At 40.3% G+C, this 23,277-nt stretch overlaps 1 protein-coding gene and 1 long non-coding RNA gene across 2 annotated transcripts in view; one reads left to right on the top strand and one right to left on the bottom strand.

Moving 5' to 3' along the window:
* Positions 1-23,277, top strand: part of frem2b (FRAS1 related extracellular matrix 2b) — a 100,742-nt gene that overhangs the window by 13,809 nt on the left and 63,656 nt on the right. The window lies entirely within an intron of this gene.
* On the bottom strand, positions 15,149-16,653 carry LOC134334084 (uncharacterized). The gene is made up of 3 exons (XR_010015458.1): positions 16,639-16,653; positions 16,258-16,338; positions 15,149-15,325 (listed from the first exon to the last, which is right to left on the bottom strand). It is a non-coding gene; the product is annotated as an uncharacterized LOC134334084 (long non-coding RNA).

Raw genomic sequence — 23,277 nt, 5'->3', positions numbered from 1 at the left:
CGTGTTCTTGCAGCCACAGACTTCTGCTGTCGGCTATGATTAGCGTAACATTTGAGGAAGGGTAGTGATGCTTTATAGCCATAGTGCACAGTATTGTTCAGCTAAAGACGTCAGTAAATACCACAGTTTCATGGCTTTATTTACAATGAATATGGGTCACTGTGGGTCCATTCATGATTTAAACCTTACACAAGTGGATCCAAAGAAAAATGTTCAATAGTGCTGCAGCAAAAGGTGAAAAGTGATTACTGTGTGTCTCTCTCTCTCTCTCTCTCTGTGTGTGTGTGTGTGTGTGTGTGTGTGTGTGTGTGTTTACAAAACAAAAGAAACTTTCTACACCAGTTAATCAGAATCAGATATTTATTTTCACTAACTACTTGGTCCTGGTCAGACTCGTGGTGTGTTCGGTGTCACCTGAACAGACTGGACACATGGCTGGAACAACCCTGTACAGAGCGCCAGTCTATTGGACAGTGCTAATTTGGTCTCTTACCCCTGTGGACATTTTAGTGCAGCTAATTTACCTCCTGCATGCTTTTGGGAGGTGAAACCCTAATCATATACAGCATACTGAGCGCCACCAAATAACTTTGACTTTCTAAAGTTTGCCTGGAGGCAGATAAATTAAAGTAGAAAGTAAACTGTGTAAGGTTGTATGTCAAATCTCATTGTATTTAAAATCAAGTGCACTGGAGTGCTTGCTAATCTAGAGCAGATGGAACACCTTTATTAATCATATATACATTTATACCTGTACAGTACAGTGATAGTAGTGGTACCTGGTAGTGGTAGGGCTTGAACCAGCAACCTTCAGATTACTGGTCCAGTACTTTAACTGCTGAGCTACTACTGCTTTTTACCATCAATTACAGCTCCAGGTCTTTTCGAATACATACCTACCAGCTTTATAAACCTGGATTTGGGCAGGTTATGCCATTCTTAATGGCAGCTGCCTGCCTGTTGTTAAGCTAGTCTATTGTAAAGAAGAATGCAAGGTCCTGAAAGGTGGCAATAATGCAGGATTATCTGAAGATCAGGGGATGAAGGATATGATAATCCCAGTGGCAGGAAGGCTCGTCAATGTTGAAGATTTACCTTAATGCACTCATTCGCCCAGTCAGGTCGAGATCTCAGATTTAAAGAAGGGGGTCGTTTAGTGGTCGGGGTGGGGTGGGGGTTGATTGGTTGGACTCTGGATCCTGCAGCCTGCAGCACTATCGGTATGTTTGTCTAGTGACTAAATCTGTGGAGCTGAAACTGAGCCTACCTGAGCACACACAACCTGCACCATCAACTGTTTGTTGTGTTGCTTGAGGGCACACTCTGTCTCCAGGTCCTAATCCACTCTGGAGACGTCCCTGCTGACAGATCCCACCTCCACCTCGCTCAGTTTTACCATACCTGCTGTCTCACAGTGTTTTTTTTAGAGTCTCTCAGCGTTTCCTTCTTTTGTCTTATTACCTGCACGAACCTCCTGGATCTCACTGCTAGTGTGGCTTTTTTTTTTGAAAACACTCAAAGAAATCCATGTCTAGGCTTTTAATTAGAACCCTTTTCATGTAATAATTGAATCTTTTCAGGCTGTCACTCTTTTAATCTTTATAATAATGACATTCATTACTTGAGAATTAAAGCAGTACTTTTTGGAGGTGTAAATGGTCTTAATATATTAAAATAAACAATAATTTTTCACATTACTGTATTCTGAACAGTCCGACATTCTGTTCTACAGTTTTTTTTTTATTTACAGTTCTTACACATGACCAGACAAGAAGTCGTGCACATCCACAAAGCAGGTGTAACCAAAATATTTAAGCTTTTTATTACTTGTGTTCTGTCAAAACGACTCTTTTTAAGTAATTTATGTGTGTCCTTTCCTGGAAGGTATGAAAACACCTCTACAATTACAAGATATTTCTACAATTTGTTCAGTTTAGTGTCACTCTTTTTTCCATTTATCTGTTCCGGGGAACTCGGCTGTTTTTGCGCCACTTTTCGGACGTCACAACAGAACCGCTCTGGATGAGCGAGCTGCACCAGAGATGGCGTGATGGTCGGCATGAGCTGAGCCAGTTGATATTGTGTTGGTTCTGTATGTTCATTGTTGTCACCGACTTGTTCTGGATTTCTTTTTTTTTTATTTTTTTTTATGCATATTCTCCCATTTTCTCCGAATTTAGTGTAGTCAATTCGTCTTCCGCTGCTGGGGGATCCCTGATTGCAGTTGAGGTGGGTATATTGCTGCTCGCGCCTCCTCCGACATGCACGCAGCCCTTAGCGGAAGCCTTTTTCACCTATGCACTCTGCACAGGTGCCTCTCTGTCTGCTAATCAGGGTCCTTACCCAGCGTTTGAAGACCCCACCCACATAGTCCGCTCACCCCACCTTAGCAGAACCGTGTCTGCTGCAGGCACTGCCAATTATGCTCGCTAGATGGCGCCCAGCCGACCGGTGGCAACACAGAGTTTCTAAATATCCTGCTGCGCCACCTGGGCCCCCCCTGGATTTCCTTACTTTTTTCTGAGAACAACCAGTTTTCATTCATGCTCTGTCCCTTTTCTATCCACTTTCTCCATTGCGGGCTTCGGATGTTTTTGTGTCTTTATTACTTTGTTTCTGTTAGTTTGGCCTCTTCTGTTTGTGGCTTTTTAGCCACAGTATTGTTCTTACCTTAGCTAAGTATCCTGCAAATTGGGTTCAGTTACAGTTTTGCTTGTGTTAGTGTATGATGAATGGTACTGTGAGACTATCAGAATTAATCTTCTGAAATATTGACAAGGATGGAGCTACAAATTAGTTTCTGCTTTTATTTAAAAGTACTGTACTTTAAATGTGTTCTATAAAAACCTTATACTCTTTCTAGACCACACAAAGCTAGTGGTTTAGCAGGAAAGTCCATCAAGAAGTCCAGTGCATGTAAGACCTTCAGTCCCCTGCATCAAGGAGTGTATCACAAACCAGTCATTTCTTACACTTGCTGTTTTACCAGTGTTTTATCACGTCTTTAGATATTTCACTGGATTTCTAATAATAAGTATAATCTAATCTAATCTTTAATCTAATCCACATTGAACTCAATTATTACACCAGTTATCCAGAGAATCAGGACATCTAAGAGTCGAAAGTGTGTGGAGATCAGTGATTTCCTCTTTCCTCCGATCCGTTCGTATCCTGTTATTTATAAAACCACTACCTGTAGCATAACTGAGGGATTCCGGGCACGTTCACATTCACTCCTGATTCTGTCAGCAGTGTTAAAGCTGGATAATTACAGTTTAGTCCTGACTCTTACTTTTCCTGAGTGGCATGCTTTAACTGCAGGTCGACGTGAGCAGTGAGAGGAATGAAACGAGTCCGTCTGCACTTCTAACAATAAAACATTAAGGTGTAAGGGTGGTGATTTTAAGATTACAGGATGGGATTCCTGTGAACCAGCTGGTTGGTTAATATACTGTTTGTAGGTACCAGATGTTGCCCTTATGGCTCTCACTGTTGGTTGTTGGGTCTGTTCACTACAGTAATGCAGTACATTTTACTGCCATTTCAAGGACTGCATGGTGACCTAAACAAAAGTGCCGCTCTGTGTGTACGATGGTTAATAAAGAATTGTTTGCTGTTTGTGAATATCAGGTTTACTGCATTTCATGTTGGACTCCAGAGCTGCATGGCCATTAATTTAGTTTTTTTAAGCCATTCACTGGGTGGATTTGGTCTTTGCTATGTTATTGTCCTGTTGCAGAACTCGATTAAGCTTGAGCTTTAGATCACAGACTGGTGACCAGATATTTTCCTTTAGGATGTTGTAGTAGAGAGCAAAATACATGATTCTGTCAATCATGGCAAATTACTCAGGCACCACCATGTTTGACTGCTGGTACAGTTTTCTTATTGAAAAATGCTGCCATTTACACCAGACGTAACAAAATGTTTTATTAATTCATTTATTTATTCATTATCTGTTTTACCAGTGCTTTATCCTATTACTATACTATTTTACTGGAAAAAAGGTAGAAAGCACCCCAAACAAGTCGTCAGTCCATAACATTTGTAACAGAGCTTATGTCTTGTGTTTTTTCTTATCAGTCCACAAAACCCTTTCCAACAGTTTTGAAGGTCATTACTGTGTTTTTTGTTTTAGAAACGTGATATGAGCCTTAATGTTTCCCTTGGTTAGCATTGGTTTTAGGGTGGCACGGTGGCTCGGTGGGTAGCACTGTCGCCTCACAGCAAGAAGGTCCTGGCGGGACGGTCCGGGTCCTTTCTGTGTGGAGTTTGCATTCTCCCCGTGTCTGTGTGGGTTTCCTCCCACAGTCCAAAAACATGCAATCAGGTTAATTGGAGACACTTGATTGCCCTATAGGTGAATGGGTGTGTGTGTATTTGTTTCTGCCCTGTGATGGACTGGTGCCCCATCCAGGGTGTTACTGTGTGCCTTGCGCCCATTGAAAAGCTGGGATCCCCCCCCCGCGACCCTAATTGGATAAGTGGTTAAGGAAGTGAGTGAGCATTGGTTTTGACTTTTCTACCCTCCACTGGACACCACTTTTGCCAAGTTTCGTTCTAATCATGAACGCTGACCTGCAGTTCTTTAAATGTTTGTCTGGATTCTTTTGTAACCTCCTGGATAAGTCCTTAATACACTATTGAAGAAGAATTGGTAGACTGGTTACTTCTAGAAAGCTTAACCACTGTTCCAGATTTTCTCAGTTTGGAAATAAAGGTTCTAACTGTTGTTATATTTGAGTTCCAGAGCTATTAAATCCTTTCCTGAACTGAATTATTGAGCTTCATTTTCATCGGTTTTTGATTGTGAGAATGTACGGTAAAAACCCTTCAGTCTACTTCACATAGATGAAATGGTTCTGTTTGATTCCTCTGGATCTGCAGTAATCAAGTGTGTGTGTGTCTAGTCTACTTAAACTCAATAATCAATGCAGATTTAACACTGGAACAGCTGGTGCTGAATAAATTTCCTTTCATTAATTACATGTAAAAATTATGTTTAGTTTGGTTGTCCTTGTCTAATAATATTTGTCATTTGAACATCGAGAACAATAAAGAGTGACAAACATGCGAAAGTGGAAAGTGGAAGAAGCCAGAAAGGAGTGCAAGCAACCAATAATAAAACATAATACACGTACACACACAAAATCCCCCTCAAATGTGGCCACTCTGAAGATAAAACATTTCTCATCACTTGCTTGTGTTGCTGTTATTACAGTAACTTTTCAGGCCTCTAATTTTGCTGTTTATAGAGTTTAAGTAAAGATTTTGAACGCCACCAGACTTGGTAAGTAGGGAGACGTTGGTTTGAAGCAGAAGTAGAGTTACTGGTTCATGTTTTGGGTTGGGTTCATGTTTTAGCGCCCCCGGTTAGCCAGGAATGAGGGGAAACATTGAGCAGACGGTGGTGAAGCCCACGCCTGGACTTGTCGTGCCGCAGTATTGTGTGTGGCGTCACCACTTGCCTCAGGACGGCTTTTCTTACTCGGGGGTGGAGCGTTTACCTGAGCTCGCATTCCATTCTGTCAAAGATTAAAGTAGGGCTGTTATTAACCGGGCCAGTCCGTCCATGCAGTGGCCTTCCTCGTCTTACATATCGTCTCTCAAATCAGGCAGTACCAGTTTAAACATGTGGGGTTATTTTTTTCCCATGTTGGTCTGTCTGCATTTCAGATGAATTTAGGTCTAGAAAATTTTATATCAACCATAAATAAAACATTTGATGCCAGCAGCTTTGAATAGACCAGATTGGTCAGCTATGTTTTTTCTCTCTCTATTTTATTTATGTATTTTCTCCCATAATCTCCCAATTTAGTGTAGTCAATTTGTCTTCCGCTGCTGGGGGATCCCTGATTGCAGTCGAGGTGGATATATTGCTGCTCATGCCTCCTCCAACCCGTGTGCAGCCCTTAGCAGAAGCCTTTTTCACCTATGCACTCTGCACAGGCGTCTCTCTATTTGCCAATCAGGGTCCTTACACAGCGTTCGAGGACCCCACCCACATAGTCTGGTCATCCTGCCCTAGCAGAACCGTGTCTGCTGTAGGCACTGCCAATTATGTCCGCTAGAGGGCGCCCAGCCGACTGGTGGCAACGGCGAGTTTTGAAGAGAGGAGTTCAGAATCTCGGCGCTGGTGTGCTACCGGAATATCCAGCTGCACCATTTGGGTGCCCTGGTCAACTGTGTTTTATATGGATCTAAAGATTGCTTTTCTAGTATCTTTTGGACCCTGGAGTGTTTGGGCAATTGGTAACCCAGAGTGATTCTAAGTATAAGAAGTCATATATCAGCTAAACAAAGTGCTCAATGTAGGTTATAATATTTCAGCAGATCTGTAATATATTTACTTTATGTCACGCGGCGGATAGAGGTGCACCAGGTCGAGTCCCGCACATGCAAGCTTGTGGGAGACAAACCTAACTGCAGGATACTTAACCAAGGAAGAGCAATACTGGGGATAAACAAACATAACAAACATACAGGACAAACTCATAACTAAAATATCTTAATAGTAAGTCAAGTCAATTTTATTTGTATTGCACTTTTTACAATGGACATTGTCTCAAGGCAACTTTACAGAATCCAGAACCAACAGACCAAAAACCCTGTTGAGCAAGCCGAGGGCGACAGTGGCAAGGAAAAACTCCCTTAAAATTACAGGAAGAAACCTTAAGAGGAACCAGACTCAGCAGGGACCGATATCCTCCTTGGGTGGCCTGGAGGATAATTTGAATAAATAGGATTTACACAAATCACACAAAATTAAAAGTTATAACTAGCAAAAAATAATATTGTAAACAATTGGAGTTCTTCATTATTCAGTCCAGTCTGTGATAAAGTCCGTAGTGGGTTCTTGAAATTTTTGGTGCCAACACGCCAGGTTTCCGTCAAACCTAGCAGGAGCAGCGCTGTTGGCACGGCAGTCTCAACTTGCAGGATTCAACCTCGGGCGGGTAAACAGGTTTCCATTAATAAGGGGCCAAAATAATGAAAGCTAAAACAAAAGAATCCAATTAAAATCTACAGCCTGAAGCGAAAAAAAAAAAAAAAAAAAAAAAAAAACAGATAGACGAGCATGTTAGTCAGAGTGGGGGGCGTCCCATTCACCCAAAAAAACAAATAAGAAGGACATTCGTAACACAGGGACGTAAGCCTGCACTTATGTGAGAGCTCAGGTGGCCATATGCTCACCCCACAGGGCATCAGCAGTAAAGCCTCCAGCAAAATGCACGACCACACACACTGTAAGCCCGGATAAGTTCAATCTACTTAAAAAATTTGAGGAAACCGGTTGCCTTAAAAAAGTTAAGTAATGTATAATGAAAACTTGAGTTAGCATAACTTAAAACATTAAGTTATTACACCTAAAAGGCAAGTTGATTAAACTTTGTTTTTTTGGTTATACCAACTGCTTTTCCCAATAATTCTACTTATTATCTTGAGCTCAATGGACAAAAATATTGATTTCTTCTTAGTTTTCATGTTAATTACATTTTAAATATCAATTACAAATGTTTATAGAAAAACAGACAGAATTATAAAATAGTTTTTCTTTATTTCACTTCAGAAGTATTTACTTAAAATACAACATATCAAGAAAACATCTTAAAAACTGTACAAACTGTATATAAAGTTCTGATGAAACACAAACAGCTCTTCACAGTAACCATGAACCTGTCGTCAGTTTCACACAGTGAGCTGATTTCTTAATGTTTGGCTGCAGCTCTCTAAAACAAAACAAAGAAACAGAAGTATTAATATCAACATTAATACCATTCATTTAAGGATTAAAATAAAGCAAGCCAGCACACTATTTGCTTCATATGAAGGCTAGCATGCTAACATGCTAGCATGTAGCCTAAACACGGCAAATAAAGCAGCGCTGTTTGATTATTTATTTAGTGTCAACATTAAGATCATTTATTTAAAACAAAATTGTTAAGTAAAGTACAACACTTACCAAAATTGGACGGAAGATGAAAAAGTCCCATCAGACTGGTGTACATGCTACTCAAAAATAGCATAATGAGGAAGAAAATGTTTGTCCATTTAGTTTAACAAAGGTTCCACTTCACAAAAGACAAGTTTACTTTTGCAAAAAGCCTTAAATGAAAAGTAAAAAGTAATTTGCAACAACAGGTTACAAAAGTTAAAACAAATGGCTACCCGAACACAAGAAAATCATTTTTGCCTGATTCACCAACAGCAAGCTGAAAAAAGGCGACTTACACGTAAATGGGGGCGTTTTTCTGTTTAATTACCTTAACTTAACTTTTTTAAGTTAATCTGATAGAAAAGTAATTTTTTTTGTTTAGTAAACTTAAATCTTTTAGCACATTTAAATGTGTACTCAAATGAGTACATTGTACTCTGCATTTTTTAGTAGAGCAAAAAAACTTAAATAATTTATGTAAGTTGTACTAAAAATGTTTGATTAAATATAAAGTCCGGGCTAAGAGTGCAGGTAGGATTGAGGATAAAGAGAAAAGGTGAAAAACAACTTCTGAGATAAAAAGAATAAAGCGAGTGAGGCTGCTACTCCACCAACTGATCCAACAGTCCAGTATGGATTCATCTGTGGGACCTGCACATGAAGGTGCCATGGAGCTCTGGAGGCAGCTCGCTTCTTTCTCTTGTTGTTTAAAGCAATAAAAGAAGTAAAAGAAGTTCTGACAGCTTTAATGGGATTCACTGATTAGCTTTCAGACATTTCTCGAGTATTTTTCCACCCAGAATTACCATGTGTTGCAACAGCTTGTCGTTAAGCTCAGTGCTATAACTCAAACATCACGCCGGCTGATCTGTTCCTGGCCCCCAGGCTCACCATCGCTTTTCTGCTGCTTCTGTCGAGGCAGCGCTGACAGCAAGTCCCAAGCTGCTGCCTCTCGGCTCTCGTGGGGCATGACTGCAGCCTGACGAGACACCCCGGTTTCTTTTTCTTCTCACTGGCACACTCAGGGCTGAGGGCGATATAGCGACTTACTGGCTTTATACAGAACGGCACCACAGGGCTGAAACACTGAATAAAGGCTAATAAATGGGTGCTTAAACCTTTTATGATGCTTCTGAGGGGTTAGCAGAAGAGATTTATAAAATGTTTGAGGAAAGCTGAACAGTAGCACGGCTCATGAATTTTTTCTCAGAGTTAAATGTGCTTTTGCCAGTAAAGGAATGTGCCGTTAGCAGGTGGATTTGCGGTTGGCTGGGCTTTCTGTATTAATCTGCTATCATTGTGTGTGTGCTGTGTATGTTAAGGTTTATATAGAGAAATAAATTGGGTAACTTCCACAAAGTTTCAGCAGCATAAGGCTTCTGATATCACTACTTATAACTGCTTTTTATCAGCTATGAGAAATGAATACAAATTTCTTACACCATATATACACCGATCAGACATAACATTATGACCACCTTTCTAATATGCAGATGGTCCCCCTTTGCTGCCAAAACAGCCCTGCAGCTGCGATGCACTGTGTATTCTGACACCTTTCTATCAGAACCAGCATTAACTTCTTCAGCAGTTTGAGCTACAGTAGGTCATCGTAATTCGTGTTGAATCAGACCACACGGGCCAGCCTTTGCTCCCCACGTGTATCAACGAGCCTTGGCCGCCCATGACCCTGTCGTCGGTTTACCACTGTTCCTTCCTTGGACCACTTTTAATAGATACTGACCACTGCAGAATGGGAACACCCCACAAGAGCTGCAGTTTTGGAGATGCTCTGACCCAGGCCCCATAGCCATCACAATTTGGCCCTTGTCAAACTCGCTCAGATCCTCACGCTCGCCCATTTTTCCTGCTTCTAACATCAACTTTGAGGATAAAATGTTCACTTGTTGCCTAATATATCCCACCCACCAACAGGTGCCGTGATGAAGAGATAATCAGTGTTATTCACTTCACCGGCAGTGGTCATAATGTTAGGCCTGGTTGGTGTAGATATACCTACACTCCAGTTTTGACACATACTACTATTTCTGTTTTCTTCAACTGTGCATGATGGTGGCTCAGACAGACAGTAGGTGTTGCTGCAGCTGTAATGAATGCAAGGAATCTTGGGCCATTAGACATGACCTGCAGTGCTGGCAAGGATGATAGCACTGGCAACAAGATTAAAACAATTTGCATTAATAACTATATGTACTGTAGTTATAACTGTTTTATAACAGCTTGGGGCAAGCCGTAGCCTAGTGGTTAAGGTACTGGACTAGTAATCAGAAGGTAGCTGGTTCAAGCCCTATTACTGCCAGGTTGCTGCTGTTGGGCCCTTGAGCAAGGCCCTTAACCCTCAATTGCTCAGACTGTACACTATAACTGTAATGTAAGTCGCTTTGGATATAAGGCGTCTGCTGAAAATGTAAAATAAAGGGGTGGCACAGTGGCTCCATGGGTAGCACTGTCGCTTTATGACAAGAAGGTCCTCGGTTTAATTCTTCAACTGGACACCCAGGGTCCTTTCTGCTTGTCCGTTTGGGGTTTCTTCCAGGAGCTCTGGTTTCTGGACATATAGTCAGGTTTATTAGAAATACTAAAGTCACCCTGGATATGAGTGTGTGTGTGTGTGTGTGTGTGTGTGTGTGTGTGTGTTTGCCCTGTGATAGACTGGCGACCTTTACAAGGTGCTTACTACCTAAAAATGATTCTTTGTACTGTTTAGGTGAGCCTGTGCCCACTGTAGCCTCAGATTACTGTGTTTGGCTGATGGGAATGTAACTTTATATGGTTTTATGCTGACCTTGGTTGAACAGGTGACCACAGTCATCTCACTGTCATCTTAAACTAGTCAAATCTCATCCATTGACTGAGCTTTTTTGTTTTCCTTAACATTCTGTGCAAACTGCCTGGTCAGGGTCACAGTGGATAATTTGGACAGGGTACCAGTGCATCACATGGCAATTTACAGTAGCCAGTCTACTTTCTGCATGTATTTTGATGGTGTGAGGAAGACAGAGACAGTGAGTGAGGAACGAGGTTTGAACATAGATCCCTAGGATGCATGGTGCTATGCAGCACCCACTTTAACAGCTGTGTTACAGTGCCATTCCTCATATATTATATGCCATTATTAATAATTTATCCTGGGTACAGGCTTGTGTGTTTACTGTATACTAACCTTTCATACAGTAGGCATTCCCTACCCAGTCCAAAACGCACACACACACACTTACACACACACATTATTATTGTTATTTTTTTTATATGTTGGCATGGTGCCAGTAAAGACTAGAAATGTATTAGAATGGTTGAGCTCTGTCTTTCACCAGGGAAGCTTTAGAGGACTACATTAACATGTTTGGCATTTATCAGACGCTCTTATCCAGAACATTTTAAACAGAGATGCTTCCACAGTGAACATTTCCTACTCCAGTTTATATAGACCACAGTCCAAGGATACAAATCTGCTGTTAGAACAAAGGAATAGGTTAAGACTAGGTACTGGTAGTAGACTAAGACTAGGTACTCTTGAAAGTGTTCTTTTTGATATTTTAAGATGTAACCTGTGCAAGCCCTGTCCGACCCCTCTCTTAAGACAGGGGAATTGTTCGGCCGTTAAAATGAAAAAAAAAAAAAAGGCAGGAAACTTATCTGGAGCGTGGAACAAGGGAGAAGATGAAAGATAAGAGCTTTGTTTGTTCCCAGAGTGGTGAAGTGCAGCTTTCAGAAGCTGAGGGCTCAACTAGGGCTGCCAAATTCCTTCTCTTTTTTCTTTCTTTCTCGTCCCTGATGATTTGTTTAATCTCACTGACTGCAGATAGGTGACATTTTGGGGTTCATTTAGGATGAAAATGCCTATATGTACAGGATCCTACCTATTTAAAGTGGCACAGAAACTTTTGACTGTCAGATTTTTGTGGTTATGCATGACAGTAAATTAGAGCAACTAACAAACACAATAGAGATTCTGTTTGGGGGATTAAGGGGGTGATTACTTTTTCACAGGCTGAGACAAGTGTTACATGATTTTTTCCTTAAATTAATTAAATGCGTGTTGCAAAATGTTGTCAAATTTTACCTTTCCATAATTTTAAGACTATGGCAATGAATCATTGCACTGTTAAAAATAATTCAGATGAAAAAAGTTTGTGAGGCGCCCAGGTGGCGCAGTGAGATATTCCGCTAGCACACCAGCGCCGAGATTCTGAACTCCTCGGTTCGAAACTAGCGTTGCCACCGCTCGGCTGGGCGCCACCTAGCGGGCATAATTGGCAGTAACTGCAGCAGACACGTTTCTGCTAGGGCGGGATGACCGGACTATGTGGGCGGGGTCTTCAAACGCTGTGTAAGGACCCTGGTTGCCAGATAGAGAGGGGCCCATATGTTAAAAAGGGTTGCTCTAAGGGCTGCGCATGGGTCAGAGGAGGCGTGAGCAGCAATATACTCACCTCGACTGCAATCAGGGGATCCTCCAGCAGCAGAAGACAAATTGACTGCACTAAATTGGGAGAAAATGGGATAAAAATGCATAAATAAAATAGAAAAAAAAGTTTGTGGACACCTGACACTTAAACTATGGTTATTAATATGAGGTTGGCCTGACTTTGCTTCTCTAACAATCTTTTCTCTTTTGGAAAAGCCTTCAAATATCTAACGCTTGTAAATCATATCTTGTGATCTTATATTTGTTTAAAAATGAAAAGCCAATCCATGAATCTCATGACAACATGGGTTTAGAACTAGAAGTAATAAAGCACCATTTTATTCTTTTGGATTTGTTCATGAAGCTAAAACTCTCGATTCCCACCCGTTATGATTTCCAGACAGAAATGTACTGAATTGCTGACTTGGTGCTTTTCCTCACTTTCTACACCAGTAACTTTAGTATGTGGGAGTTCTCTGGGTTCATTACACTAATAGGGAGGGTCACTTCTCATTAACTTTTTCTCAACAATCTGTGATGGATCGGCGTCATGTTTGGGTTTGATACTGCATTGTGCCCAGTGATTCTAGGGAAAACTAACCCACCACAACCCTGACCAGGATAAAACAGTGGTAAAACATGAAAATGAATGAATGCATTTTTCATATTTTGTTGGATATCCTATAACTAGCAATGCAATGTTTGTGGAAATAAAAAGCGACCACTGAACAACATAAAACCAGTTGATATTTAACTACTGGGAGAAAGAGGATGTGGGGTCACAAAAGGAATTGAAATATACCTAAAGTTAGCCAAATTTATTAGTTGCCAGTTTGTATTGAAACTGACTGGTATTACATCTATGCCCAAGGTAGCAAGGCAGGTAAGCTCTTATATCCACTAAAAGCTTGTTTTATGTCAGAGAATCATAACAAAAATAAGGTAATTAATTTAAATAAATGAACAATATAAACCAATTCTAGTATTGAGGTTATAAGACATATACACCGATCAGCCACAACATTAAAACCACCTCTTTGTTTCTACACTCACTGTCCATTTTATCAGCTCCACTTACCATATAGAAGCACTTTGTAGTTCTACAATTACTGACTGTAGTCCATCTGTTTCTCTGCATGCTTTGTTATCCCCCTTTCATGCTGTTCTTCAATGTTCAATGGTCAGGACCCCCACAGGACCACCACAGAGCAGGTATTATTCAGGTGGTGGATGATTCTCAGTACTGCAGTGACACTGACATGGTGGTGGTGTGTTAGTGTGTGTTGTGCTGGTATGAGTGGATCAGACACAGCAGAGTTGCTGGAGTTTTTAAACACCGTGTCCACTCACTGTCCACTCTATTAATCACTCCTACCTAGTTGGTCCACCTTGTAGATGTAAAATCAGAGACGATCGCTCATCTATTGCTGCTGTTTGAGTTGGTCATCTTCTAGACTTTCATCAGTGGTCACCAGATGCTGCTCACGGGGCGCTATTGGATGAATGAGTGAGTGTAGGAACAAGGTATAGGTGTGTTCCAATCTTTCTTTTAAAGAAGTAGAACAGTTGTATAAATTGTTAAAATCTCTTGACACCCGTCCCTTACAAGTGTATGTAAACTTTTGGCTTAACTGTCGATCTCCTCTAACAAGCGACCGACTACATTTTGACGTGCTTTGTTAGCCCTCATGTCAGCGTTTTGTGGGAAAAACCACAGCGCACATTCACCCTTGGCTACACTAGCATGTGGTTTTGTGAGTCACTGGGGCCCAATTTTTCTCACTCAGTGTCCCACACTGTTAGCATTCAGCTGCCAGACGGCTATTCTTCTCCATGACAAGCAAGCAAACACGGCACATTCAGGGTCAAGCAAAAGCATGGCGTACTGCTCTTTGTCCTCCTTTGTGATGCACTGGATCATTACATTTATGTTCTTTTTTTACATTCACTTTGCTTTAAGCTGCCTGCTTTGCTGAAGTCGCGATATGGAGTCGTGCTGCATCTTTCTTCAGGGATGTACTTTTACTGGCATGTTGCTAATCCCCAAGACTAACAACCATGTGAAGCCTGTCTTCCACAGACTGATGAACGGCTGGAAATGACCCAAGGGTTTTTGTTTTTTTTTGGCAGTAAAAGCACAAAAGTCTCGTGAGTTGGCATCCCAGAATACACTGCTCTGAGTTTGATAGATCTGTAGAACTTGCGGGTCAGTCCATCTGCTGAAGTTTGCTCTCAATTTAAAAAGCTCTTATGTTGAACAGAAGTGGACCAGCGTTTCAGATAAGTGTTTGCGACCCAGCGCTGAGAGCCGTAAGCTTTGCTGAAGTGTGTAGCCGGTGTAGCCATCATTGAGCATGGCCTTGTGGGATATACAGCCGTTGTGCATAATTGACTGATAATGAGCGAGAGACTTTTATATCAATTTCAACAAGCCTTGTGTCTCAATGACCTTGTAAGTGATAAAAGAGCCACAGAGCAAAATTCAGCCTGTCTTTAAACAGAGATTTAGTCTGACTGAATTAAAAAAGCAACCAAAACAAACTTATGAAGTACACTCTAAAAAGTCCTGTATTAAAAACGACACACACTGTGTGGAATTTCAACACATGTACGGAGTGCTCAGGGACGACAGTGTTGATTTAAACACAGTAAATGTGTCATCCTGTTTTTGCACACCCACCGTGTTAGGATACTTAACACACACAATGTGTTGTTCTCACACAATGTGTGTTGATTATGTGTAATCAAGAAAATTGGTAAAATAAAGACGAATACACATGTAGCCATTTTATTTTACTGTATAATATTACAAATGTTTAAATAACATTCTTTTTTTGTGACAATACATTAAAACAAGATTACAAACAGTTTAACAGTAAATGTACAAAATATATCTTCCTTGAACTTTCTTTTCCATTCTTAAAGATGGTTGCAAAAACTCGTAAAACGACTGCTCCTCTGTCCTAAAAGAAAGACAAAAAATCTCATTACAAGGTACTGTGTAATCACAATACAAAATATTAACTGAGACATTTACAACATTTCATATTTTGAATAACATTCTGATTAGTCAACCAACCAAATGAGTAATCAGCGAACAACTAATATTCCTCCAAATTTGTCATCAGATGTCTAATTATTCACTTAGGCTGGTTTTGGAAGGGATGTGTTTTACCCTAAATATATCCACCACTACTACTTTAATGCTAATAACAATAAGCAATGTTGCTAACGATTCGATTTAAAGAACCGATTCTTTCGAACCGATTCTGCACTTCCGAACCAACTGCATTAGGACCACTAATGAATCAATCGATTCAGTTTTTCGATTCGTTTAAACAGATGATTTAAAATAACCGATTCAGTAAAACGAACTGAGTTAAACTAAGCTAAAACAAATGTTAAAATGATTAAAATTCGCTTCTCATAATGAGATTTAACTTAAATTATGTTACTCAATCGCTGTAATCACATAGTCAGTTAAGTAAATTACCTTGAGAAAACGAAAAACAGAGGGTTGCTGAGGTAATTTTATCCAGTCAGTCTGTTTTGGTGCCATTTTGAGCAAACTAAAAGTCCAATTAACGGTTAGCCAGTTTGCTAACGATAAATAATACCAATAAAAAGAAAGACTAGTTAGGTTTAACAGAACATTCATTGCTCAATAGGAACAGAAAAGCACACTTAGGTTTATATTAATGTAATTCAGTGCCTCCTTTTTTACTTAACTAAGTCAATTGTCAATTAAAGTCGATTGTTAAAACAGGTCACAGGGTTAAAACCTACGTTTTATAGCTTTGTTTGACTTCATAAAACACAAAACAAAACACTGATAAACATGATCTACATAAACATTAATAAAACAAAGTCAATACTAGTTCCTTTTGCAACTTACCAATAAGGGTATAAGGACGGGTCCTGCTGCCTTGCCTTGCATGGTCCAGAAAGAGGGAATCAACCGTGAAACACAGATATACTTGATAGGAGAAATGTGATTGGTTAACGCATATTTTTATTTATTAATTTATTTTAAATCTTACATGTGAAATAATCTATGTTTTTAGTTATAAATGCCATTATTTTATCCAACAAATTTAAGTAAAATTGAATAAATATATATTTTTAAACAATGTATTTTCTCACAGTTCTACACATAAATGTGTAGACTAACTATTGGAGTTACTTTACATGTCTGTGGAAAAAGGGGCCAGAAATGACACAAAATGTGTTACAGACTGCAGGACACAGTAGTTGTGTAGAAAAAATTACACATTACTTCTTAGAGTGTAGTTTAATTTATAAAAGTTACCAAACGAACAAAGAAGTTTGTATTTTAATAGTTTTTCCACAAAAATGGGGCAGAAATTGTGACTGATGTCTTATACAGGCCTCTCAAATGTGTATGAAAACTTTTGGACCTGATCTTTTCATTCATTCATTTATTCATTGTCTGTTTTGCTACCTCTGTATCCTGGTTAGGGCGGCGCGGTGGCTCGGTGGGTAGGGCGGCGCGGTGGCGCGGTGGCTCGGTGGGTAGGGCGGCTCGGTGGGTAGCACTGTCGCCTCACAGCAAGAAGGTTCTGGGTTCGATCCCCAGGCGGGGCGGTCCGGATCCTTTTTGTGGGGAGTTTGCATGTTCTCCCCCGTGTCTGCTTGGGTTTCCTCTGGGAGCTCCGGTTTCCTCCCACAGTCCAAAAACATGCAGTCAGGTTAATTGGAGACACTGAATTGCCCTATAGGTGAATGTGTGTGTGTGTGTGTATGTGTTTACCCTGCGATGGACTGGCGCCCCGTCCAGGGTGTTAATGTGTGCCTTGTGCCCATTGAAAAGCTGGGACAGCCCCCCCGACCCTAATTGGATAAGCGGTTAAGAAAGTGAGTGAGTGAGTGTATCCTGGTCAGGGTTGCACGCAGTGGGTCTGATTTATTGGGCAAAAGACAAGAAACACCCTGGACAGGTCGCCAGTCCATCACAGAGCCGACAGTTTTTAGTAGTTTCAGTTAAACTGACTGCGTGTCTTTGAACTTGTGGGAGGAAGCCTGAGCACCCAGAGGAAACCACATAGACACAGGGAGAACATGCAAACTCCACACAGAAAGGACTCTGGGCGCCCAGCTGGGAAATCCAGACCTTTCTTGCAGAGTTACTTTGTGTTGAATGTATGTGGAAGACATAATAAATTTGTTAAATACACTGACCAGCCGACCATGGCAGCGCTGGTATGACCACATGTCACAGTCTTTAGTCTTTAGTCATCACACACTCACTTTTTAATACAATGAACAGCTTGAGATGAGAAACTGCCAATTTGTGGTGTGAATATGAGATTGGAAATAAGCCGACTCTCCGTCCATCTGGCTGATGAACAACTGCTAATCTGTGATACAAAATACATGAGCCAGATTTAGCCACATGCTCTAGGAAAGCAGCAGGGTGGTGGTAGTTTAATGATTATTGTATTGGACTGGTGATCAGAAGGTCCCTGGTTCAAGCCCACAAACACAACTTTATACAACTGTTGTTCTTTATACAACTGTATTACATCTGTAACACAATTCTTATTATTGCATTTTACAAAATGCCTCAACTTTTCTAAAAAGGGAGTTTGTAGTTTTTCTAAATTAGAATAAAGGTATTGTGTCCCTGGCACCAGGCTATTATCTGATATAAATATTAAATGTAATCACTGTCTGAGCCTTAAACATTAAACCTCTGATAGACGTGAACAGAGGAGGGAAACACTGCTGTTGGACAACAGTTTTTAGCCCTTTAAGCCTTATCTCTAATCTTTTTTTTCCTTTTTTTTTTTATGAGCATCTGTCAGGGATAAGAACTGACCTCGAGGTTTTTGGAAGGATAAACTCTCTGTATGTGCTCGAGCCGGTAGGGTAGCCCGGGTGTACCGCCTGCTTTTGTTATTTCAGTGTATCCAAACTGGGTTGGTTTGGGTATCAAGGACGTTCATGTTGCATAGTTTTTTTTTTCTTTGTTGACTTAAAGTAAATAATGTTCACTTCCACAAACTATTTTAAATAATAATGACTTTCATATACAAACTGTTAAAGCGATGGTCTATGTTAATATTTAAAAACAGAAGCAATAAAACAGTAAATGTGGCAACACCCACTTTCCACTAAATTTGCCATCAGATGTCAGCGAAATCCATTCTTCCATCCACCTGTGCGATGTTTCCAGTGCCGCTGGCTGCCGCTGGCTGCCGCACAACCCCACAGCCTAACAGTTCCATCTCTAGCTGCGGTTTCCTCTTTGCTACGCTTCAATAAATCTTATTTCTCTCTTAAAGCACTCACATCCAGCTCAAGCCAATGCTAACAGGATTAAGTTCCAAATTTGTCCTTTTGTCTCAGTATTTTTCAGGCATGTCTTGACCTTCACAGTCTCCCTCGGTTGTGTGGTAGAACAGGACTAATTAATAGGGAGCACCGGCACTATGTAGTCGGGCAGATTTCCAGTCTAGGAACAGCATGTCTGTTTTTCTCTGGTTTGTAACCAGTGTTACTTCATTGTTTTTATACAAGTGGTTTGTTTTTATACATATAGCTCATCACTGTAGTTGTCAAATTACTGTTTTTAATTAGTTAGGTAGCTAAATATATATTTAAAAAACTCTACATTTCATTATTCACACATATGTATATATTTACCTATAGAATATATAGTGTTTTCATATATTGTATCATATATTTAATCATTACATCATATAGTTGTAATTGTCATACTGCTGTATAATAGTAATTGCATTTCATTGTTAATATTTTTTTATTATTTTTATTTTTATTTTAGTCTACTCTATTTTATTTACTCTATTTACTGTACTTACACTGTACTGGAGCTGCTGTAACACTCGAATTTAAAAAGATCAATAAAGGAATCTTATCTTATCTTAAAAAATCTACCACCAAACAATTTAAAACGTCTGTAAATGTTAATGCAGATTTATTTTATTTTTAATGAAGTTAAAAACCAAAATCAGTAACATGGTAATAATGGCAGCACATGTTCTGGCAAATATTATAATTTTAGCTACTTTTACTTCTACTAGTTCTGAAATATTCTTGGACCATTCTCCATTGGCTTTTTAAGTACTTTCAGTTCATGTCCTTTGGTCAGATAAGTCCAGTTTCAGCTTATTTTTCAAAATTTTGTGTATCCAGCATCTTCTTTCTATTTTTGATTTTGCAATGTTCACCTCGCAGAACTCTTCTAGTTCTGTTCAGACCAGGGTTCAGGTCAGGAGGATTTCTAAAGGCTTCAGCTTTTTTAAGTAGTTCATGATGGAGTTTAGAACCATACTGTAAAAACTAACCTTAGTTTCTTAACTAATATATACTGTATATATTTATTTTGTTAGGGCAACACGGTGGCTCGGTGGGTAGCACCGTCACCTAACAGCAAGAAGGTCCTGGGTTCGATCCCCTGGTGGGGCGGTCCTGGTTCCATCTGTGCGGAGTTCACTGTCTGCGTGGGTTTCCTCCGGGAGCTCTGGTTTCCCTCCCACAGTCCAAAAACATGCAGCCAGGCTAATCGGAGACACTGAATTGTCCTATAGGTACTTAGCCGCTAGGATGCATAAACCAGTGCATTGTAGTGCCGGTCCCAAGCCCGGATAAATAGGGAGGGTTGTGTCAGGAAGGCATATGGCGTAAAAACTGTGCCAAACCAATCATTCGAATCACGATCCGCCGGCGATCCCTAAAGGGAGCAGTCGAGGAAATAGATAGATATATTTATATTTTGTTTATGCTTTTTTCCCGACTTTAGCATGTCCAACTGCCCAATTGCATCATGCCTCCTCTCCACTAATGCCAACCCCAGCTCTGATTGAGAAGAACAAAGCGAACACACCCCCCCTTTTGACATGTGGCCGGCAACCGTATGCATCTTATCAACCAACACTTGACGAGTGCAATGCGGATCAGCACTGTGTACGAAGAGACACACCCTGATCAACACGCTCCTCGTCTTTGTGCAGGCGCCATTAATCAGCCAGCAGAGGTCGTAGCTGCATCAGTTATGAGAGAGAGTCCCTATCCGGCTTAATATCCCACCCCTATATGAACAACAGGCCAATCGTTTATGTGGCCGCTCTGCCCAGCCGGCAGGCAGAGCTGAGACTCGATATGAGGTATTCGAGATCCCAGCTCTGGTGTTCTAGCATGTGTTTTTTCCGCTGCACCACCTGAGCTGCCTGATTTACATTTTATTTATTGAAATTCATTCTTCCATCCACCTATGTAATGTTTCTGGTACCACTGGCTGCCACACAATGCCTAATAGAGTCTAATAGATTCACCCTTATGCTAGACATTTGGCAGAGTGTTCCATTTCTGCTCCATCAGTCCATAGTACTTGTTTCTAAAATGCCTCTGGCTTATCTAGATCAGGGGTTTTCAACTTTCCATGTACTGACCTCGAATGAATCGACTCCTGAATCACTTATTGCGATACTGTGAACAGAGCATCTCCCACTATACACCTCTCTTAAAGAAACACACACACCCACACACACATGTCCTATAACCGCAGTCTTTATTTTTTGTCACCGATTTATCTTGTGTTAGCCCTATTTTTAAGTTTTGCTGGCCAATGGCAAACTGGGTTGGCCCCCCTAGCAGCCCCACAGTTTAAAAACCCCTGATCTAGATGATGTTGCATACTGTGATGTCGGTGGGTGCTAAGGCCACATCCACTGGGCTGTGATTGGCACGAAGACAAATGGGCATTATGTAAATAGATTGTGGCACAAGGACTTGTGGGAGGTCCAGCTGTTTGTTTAAGGTGGCTTGAGTCATCTTCTGTTGTGATTTGTGCTTGTAAACCTGCCCAGTAAACCTGTCTGCCTAAAAGAGCCTCGTAATGAAACATCACTGAAAGTGCTGTCTGCACTTGTGTGGTTCATCTGGAAAAATAGCCTACACTACAATACTTCAGATTGTGTCGCATTAGTTGCATTTTGTGATGATTTTGCAGGTACTTTCTTTTTCTTCTAATTACTTTTCTATGTAGATTATGCTGGTGTAAGCAAGACTGCATATTAAAACAGTGCAGCAGCACTTCTGTCATTTAAACCTCACTGTAGATTCTTTGCTGTCATCTGGGTGTTTTGATATAATCAGCTCAGAATCTTCTTGTTATTTAGGATGTTGTCTTAATCTCCACAGTTCCTCTCATCTTACAATTCAGGCAGATTGGAAATTGTAAGCTGAAAGCATTTTTTTATTATTTGCTATAGTTTAGGACTCCTAGTGCACTGAATACAGCCACTAAAAAGTAAATAATAACTATAAACAGTGATGACTAGTGATGGGCCAACAGTCCACAGTTTTTCAGTTCCAATCTGATTCCGATACACAACTGCCAATACCGATACTGATACTGATACGAACCATACGAAAATTTTGGGTTACGAACGATCTTTTTGAACTTAACGTACGAACTAATTTAGAATTACGAACCGAAATTCGCGAAACACGTGATGTCACAAACAAGTTGACTTCGACCGTCTCTCTCTCTCTATATATATATATACAGTGAGCGAACATTCTGACAGCGGACGGTGTTTTTCCGATGTTTTCTTTATATTTTGTAAAATTCAATATCAAAATGTCCCCAAAGAAGGTGCAGAGAAAGTGCAGTGCTGAGAAAATAAAACATTTATTACTATTTGGTGTGTTGTATAATTACTCCTGCCAGTAGCTGTCACTGTGTATCAGACAGAGAGGACAGTGAGTGAGAGAGAAGAAGGAAGTTGTTCTTTCATGCAGTTACATCTACAAAATACAATACTATTGAAATAAAGAAGGAAATAATAGAGAAATATGAGAGTTATTGTTCTTTCTGGTAGATACATTTTATTAAAAAAAGAAGGAAATTTATTATGGTGTATGATATAGCACACGTACTGTACTGAAATGTGATGTGTGTTTATGTACAGTACTGCTGTGTATTATTGTTTATTATTGTTTATTACAGTAATGTCTATTCTATAATTTAAGATTTAAGGGGAAATATACTTGTATTTATAACAAAATAGACCATTTAAGACATAAGAAAGGTTAGGTAAGTGGGGGGGGGGGGGGAGCTCTGGCACAGATTAATTCTATTTACATTATTTCTTATGGGAAAAACAGGTTTAACTAATGAACATTTTGACTTAAGAACAGCCCTTCGGAACCAATTACATTTGTAAGTCAAGGGTCTACTGTACTTTAATATTATTAGGACTAACTGCGCTGATACTCTGTTATACAGTTCGGGAATAGCAGTCTCTGAAATATATTTTTGGGATGGCAGATTATACCTGGGCTCTAAGGACTCTAAAAGACCACGAAATCCGACATTTTCCACTACAGAGAGTGGTTGGTCATCGAGTATGATAAAGTTGAGCAATTTCTCTGGAAGTTTAGCACATTTTTCGAAAGCATCAGCGAGAGTCTGCTGCCTCATGGTGTTTTCCTGTCCCGCTAGCATGGATCAGTGACATGCCTCATATATATATATTATGTTAAGTTACGGCGGGTTTATGGTCCAGCACAAGATGTGGATTAGATGTCCGATATGTATGTGACATCAATATCGGACCCAATACCGATCTGGGATCAGATCGGGCCCATCTCTAGTGATGACATTAAGAACCTCCATATTGTCACCTTAAGCTAGGAGAAAATCTGTCAGGATGGTTGAATTTATTCCAATAACCCCCCAAAAAAGGTCTGTTGTTAATTAAAGGCTTCTGGTACTCTGATAACTGCACAACGTCAAGAGAGCTTTAAATTGTGGAGGGTTTAAAAGCTGCCCATAAACAAAAGAAGTTCCTGCTCCTCGTCCTTGTGTTTATTTTCAGCCATTCAGCTGTGATGTTCAGGTCATGAAGCACAAAAACACACTGCAACA

This window comes from Trichomycterus rosablanca, chromosome 20, assembly GCF_030014385.1.
Source record: "Trichomycterus rosablanca isolate fTriRos1 chromosome 20, fTriRos1.hap1, whole genome shotgun sequence".
In the NCBI taxonomy this organism is placed as follows: Eukaryota; Metazoa; Chordata; class Actinopteri; order Siluriformes; family Trichomycteridae; genus Trichomycterus; species Trichomycterus rosablanca.
The sequence above is the reverse complement of the archived record's forward strand: the minus strand, read 5'-3'. Positions and strand labels throughout refer to the sequence as shown.